The 5,596-nt window shown below is 58.9% G+C and overlaps 1 pseudogene; it reads left to right on the top strand.

Moving 5' to 3' along the window:
• The first annotated feature begins 517 nt into the window (after positions 1–517).
• Positions 518–2,819, top strand: LOC130844365 (DNA topoisomerase 3-alpha-like; annotated as a pseudogene).
• The last annotated feature ends 2,777 nt before the right edge of the window (positions 2,820–5,596 follow it).

Here is a 5,596-nt window from a genome sequence, read left to right as displayed (position 1 = left end):
CTCCTCTTCAATTTTTTGGAAGAGTTTGAGAGGAATTGGGGTTAATTCTTTTTTAAATTTTTGGGAGAAATTGCTGGTAAATCCATCTGGTCCAGGGCTTTTCTTTGTTGGGAACTTTTTGATTGCTGATTCAATCTCTTTACTCAGTATTTATCTGTTCAGACTTTCTATTTCTTCATGATTCAGCCTTGGTAGGTTGTTGTATGTTTCTGATTCATTTCTTCTAGGTTGTCCAATTTGTTGGTGTGCAATTGTTCATAGTAGTCTCTCTCTCTCTCTCTCTCTTTTTTAAAGTGGAGACCTCTTTTAAAATGCTTACAAATGTGTTTGTAACAAATGCATCGCATACTAACATAAGTGAACATCTGTTTAGGATAAAATGTACTTATTTCCAAAGCAAAGAAATGAGAAGAAGAATGCATTCCTTTCCGTTTTTGCCAGTTTAACGTCTGGCTTAATAGGAGAGAGTAGGAATTTCAGCTCCGCGTCTGCCGTCAGTCTGCTGAGTTTACCGTGCATGTGGGAACCTCTGGAAAACCCTAGTGCACGGTGCACGGGAGATGAGAGCAAAGCCCGCGTGCTTCTCTGTGCTGTCACTATGTGGTGTGCCCTCGCGCTGAGGGCCCTGGGCCACACTGAAGAGGGCGCAGGGAGGGCGCCCATCAGCGGCTCCTGGGCGTCGGCGGCTGGCGGGTCTTAGAGCTCATCTCCCTGCAGCTCTGCGCTCTTGTTGCGACCGCGGGGGTCGGGCTGGCGGTGCCTGGTGTGGTTTCCCAGGTGGGGTGGGCACAGCCCTCTGTGGACCAAGGAGAAGACTCTTGCCCCCACTAGTTAGCGTGTTTCTCATCCTCTGGCCTCACCAGGTTGAAGTTCAAGTTTAAACGAGGCAGGATTCCCGCAACCATGACTCTGGAATTTGTCGGCTGCGTCTGCAGATGTGCCGGGACCCTGAGGGAGATCCTGGCCCTCAGGTTTTCACAGGGCCCCCCACCCCCGAGTCGGCCAGCCAGCCCGCCCGCCCTCCGGCCACCTGCAGGCCAGCCAGTCCCTGAACAGAATGGACAGCAGCCAGCACGGCCACCCCCGGCCTCCCGCCACTAGGCCCTCGAAGGCTCTGGCCAGGGCTCTGCCCCTGCCCGCCGCGGAGGGCGAAGGCGACTCTGTGACCTGCAACTGTGGCAGAGAGGCCGTGCTGCTCACCGTCCGGAAGGAGGGGCCCAACCAGGGCCGCCAGTTCTACAAGTGAGCCTGCGGCGGCTGCGGCTTCTTCCTGGGGGCCGACAGCGGCCACCCAGAGCAGCAGGGCCTCCCTCCGCGGCACCCAGACCCCCGGGCGGCTCACTGGGATGTCTGCCGGGCTCGAGGCACCCCCCAGGGGGGGTCTGGTAGCCCCCGGCGATGGCGGCGGGGCGTTCCGCCTGTGCAGCCAGCCTGCCGTCTCACGTGCACTGTGCAGAAGGACGGGCCCAGCAAGGGGCGCCAGTTCCACACGTGCGCCAAGCCCTTGGAGCAGCAAGCAGTGCAGGCTTCTTCCCGTGGGTGGACGAGAACATGGCCCCAGGTGAGGGGGCGCAGGGCCTGCCTGCGGGGCGGGGCGGGGCGGGGGGCCGGGGGCGTGAGGTCCTTGCTCCACGCACCCCCCAGCCCATCATGTCCGCCAGGTCGCTGGCAGCTTGCTCTGTGCAAGCTCTGTACGCAGTCGTGCTCTGTACGCGTCTTCTCTCATCTCCGTCTGGTGGCGGCTGTGACCGCAGCTCAGGCTGATGAAGTGACCTGTGGGCCAGGCCTGGCGCGTGGTCTGCCTGCTCCCGTCACCCGCCCTCCTCCCGCTGTTGTAAACCTGGCAGGGTCTGCATCGGGGCCTGACTTCGTAAGATGGAGGCCCTGGTATCTGGAACCTGCCCCCGGTTACCAAGCCTGGGTGGGCGCCCCACGGATGGGTGTGGGGAGAACTGCCGCCGGATGCTGGGTCAAGGCAGGTGATGTGCCCGGGGCACCTGGCCATTCCAGGACATGCAGAAGCCTGGCCGCGTGTCTGAGGGGGGCCGAAAGACCTCGTCGCAGGGCCCGCCTGTATGACCTTGAACCATTTGGCATGGCTTCTCAGCAAGATGGGCACCTGCCTACTTTTCTCGGGTCCCCATTAGCCGGAAAGTGTGGGTCTAGCGCACGTGCGGCTCATCTGCACACACGAGAAGAACCCAGAGGCTTGGTGCAGGCAGAGGCCAGAGGCACCCCTGCCGGGATGGCTCCACGTCTGCCGTGCATGGGAGGTTGTTCGCTAGGCAAGCGTCAGGGCTGGACCATCTCCCACACACGGCAGATGTACAAGGTCTCTCGTTGGGGGAGGGTGGTGTCTGACCTTGGACCGCCCGGTCGTTCATCCTGGGCGGTCAGTACTGTGAGGCTCTTGAAGGACTGGAAGCGTCTAGAGCTCAGGTTCCCCGTGTGGCGGGTAGTGGTGTTGGTCACGGCCGGCTTGTCTTTGCCGCCTCCGCATCTGCTCAGACGCTGCTGCTTGCTCCCTGATCCTGCATGTGAGGTGACACGGGGCCCCTCACCAGGACTGCGGGCGGCGACGCTGGCAGGAGCTGGGGTCTCTGCCGTCCACACTCAGCCCTCCCCTCACTCTCCCTGCAGGGATCTTTGGAGGTCCCCCCTGGCCAGGAGGCAGAGGAGGAACCCAGGGGCCCAAGGCCAGAAGCAAAAGGGCCCAGGCCAGTTCCTTAGACGTGGAGTCTGCGGCCAAGAAATCTCGGAAATGCAGCCTTTGTCACCAGCCTGGACACACCCATCCCTTCTGTCCTCAGAACAGATGAGGGCAGGGTAGGGTCGAGGGGGCCACCGCCTCCACCTGCCCTTTTTGTCTCGGGAAACAAGTTGTTTCTCCAGCTGGCCCTGTGTTACCCCTTTGCTGCCCCGGTGGCTTTGAGGAAAGTGGCGGCTGTTGGAGAAGTCTGGCCTGTGTTTTAATAAGTCCGGGTCCAGCCGCTTTCTCAAGAAGGCCACCCCTGCTGGACAGTGGCCCTTTGCCTGGGGCTCAGGAACGGCCGTGGCCATGGCTGAGAAGCCACGGAGGCTGCCCCCTGCAATCCACAGTGGTTGTGCTGTCAGCACCTTAGCGGGAGTCAGCCAGCCTGGCCTGCGACCTCCCTCCGCAGACGTCTGGATAAAGTGTAGAACGGCAGGGAATGGCTTGTGTCGGAAGTTGTGTCTTCAGAAGGTTTATGCCTCTGTATCTGAAAGCTGCTGTGGCCAGGACACCCCACAGCTCCTGTGCTTCAATAAAGGATTCTACCCCTTGACCCTGGTGGGTGACGATGTAGTGTCCAGTCAAAGTGGCAGGAGTGATGGGTACTTGGCAGGATACTGGGCGATGCCTGGGGTCCTCTCGTGGTCCACTGGCTCCTGTGGCCTCCCCCGGCCCCACCACTGTCCACTGGGGCAGGGAAGAGCCGGTGCAAGGTTCCACCGCTTCTGCACACTCGTAGAGGTGCCCTCACCTGCCTCCTGAGAGCCTTGGGAGCCGAGCAGAAGTGGGTTGGCTCTGTTCTGCAGTTTAGACAAGCAGGAACAGACTGTGCGTGGCCCAGAGTCACACTGCTAGTGAAGAAGTGAATGAACTGTCCTCTGGCCTTGGGACTCCTGGCCCCAAACCCTTCACTCAGACCAGTCCTCGTGCCCCAGCTGGGCGGTGGGATGCCCGGACTGCTGCCAGAGCGTCCGGTCAGTGGGTGTGGATCGGCCCCCCAGGCCAGGCCACTTTGCTTCTGTGATTGTGCCTGTGCTGAACATTTCATATAAATGGAACCACACAGCACCTGACCCCTGTGTCCGCTTCTCTCTGAGCACCGTGTGGTCCAAGGTCACCCTTCTGGTTGCGCGTCAGTGCTTTGTGCCTTTTTAAGGCTGAGCTAGTCCGCTGTGTGTGCGGCCCCATGTGAGCAGTATTGCCATAAACCTCCATGTACGAGTATTGGAATGCCTGTTTTGTGTTCTTTCTGATCATGGAGTGGAATGGAGTTGCTGGGTTATGTAATTCTATGTTTAATTTTTTGAAGAACCACTAAACTCTTTTTCACAGCAGCCGCACCATCTCGTGTTCCCACTAGCAATGTATGATTTCTCCACACCCTTCCGGCATTTATTTTCCATTTTTTCTTTGAATTGTGGCCATCCTCGTGGCTGAGGTGGTGTCTCGTGGTTTGGACTTGTGTCTTCCTAATGACCATGAAGTCCAGCACCCTTTCTGTGCTCACACGGCCTTTCACGTATCTTCGGAGAAATGCCTTTTCAAGTCCTTTGCCTGTTTTTCAGTAGGCTTGTTTGTGCTTTTGGCATTGAGTTGAACGATGCTAGACACATCTGTGGATTTTAGTCTCTGCAGGGAGCTCCCATGTGCATCAGGACCAGAACTGCTGGCGGGACTAGGGGTCCTGCGGGCCACCACTTGCTGTGCTCCCTGGGCTGTGCCTTTGCTGAGCCTGGCAGCCTCTCTGGGGGCCTGTCTGGGAGTGGGAGTTGCTTTCACCTTGGTTACAGTGAGACTTTCACAGACGGAAGCTGTGCGGGCGTTTTCCCCTCAGGCTGCTCAGGACACTGGGCAGAGGCCCTGCTGCCATTGGGGTGGAGTGGCCACCTCTCCCTCTGGGGCCTCAGACTCCGGTCCTGCGCCACGTCCGTGTTCAGCCTGCAGGCAGGAGGGGCCAGCTCCGCGGGGGGCAGGGGTGCACCATCCCTGTCTATACCAGCAGCGTTAGCGCTGGGCGGGGTGCAGGGTCGGCCTGGAAAGTTCGCTGTGAAATCACACAGGCGAGTGAGCCTGAGGCCCCTGGGCGCTGAACTGCTGTCTCTGGACACTGGTGGCAGTGCCGGGAGGACCCAGGGCAGCGTCCTCGGGCCCCTGTGCTGGCCTTGGATACACCCGGGGTGTCGTCACCAGCCTTGGTGCCTGTCCTCAGTGAACTAAGTGCAACCAAACTGTAATGTCACCAGGGCTTTTTCAGAGACTATTTTTCTGATTACAAAAGAAAAGCATACTTAGGAAAACTGCAGATGCATAAGACATACGTGACTTAGACCAGGTTGAAGGCAGCTCGTCTTGGAGGGGACATGACAGAGGTGGGACAGTGGCCCTGGATTAGGCCCAAGGGCTTCCCTCTGCTTCCTTCCCTGTCCAGCTCCAGCCCCAGCCTTCTGGACCCCCTGGGCTGCCCCCTGCAGCCCCGCCAGGGGGTTTGGCGAGATCCCTGGGGACCTGAGCACGCGTGCGGCTGCCTGGCCCACAGTCTGAAGCCCCCCATCGAGAAAGATCCTGTGCAGACTGTCGTCAGGGCTTTTTCTGCTGAGTGATACCTCAGCCTGAAACCACTGGCCAGGTCAGCTCTGGGGAGCTAGTGGCGCCCACTTGATGGACTTGCCCGCAGCCAAGCGGTCCTGAGTGTCCTGCTCACAAGTGAATCTGCAGAAAGGACTTGTCTTAGGTAAGGAAACACTTCTTCCTGAGTTGCATTAGGGTGGAGGCGGCAGCGATGTTGTAGATCAGCGAGTTTCTATTTGCCTGTCTTGCATTGCTTTTCTCATCTGCACTGGCTGT

This window comes from Hippopotamus amphibius, chromosome 2 (genome assembly GCF_030028045.1).
Source record: "Hippopotamus amphibius kiboko isolate mHipAmp2 chromosome 2, mHipAmp2.hap2, whole genome shotgun sequence".
In the NCBI taxonomy this organism is placed as follows: domain Eukaryota; kingdom Metazoa; phylum Chordata; class Mammalia; order Artiodactyla; family Hippopotamidae; genus Hippopotamus; species Hippopotamus amphibius.
Note: the sequence above shows the minus strand (reverse complement) of the source record. Positions and strands in the feature narration are given on the sequence as shown.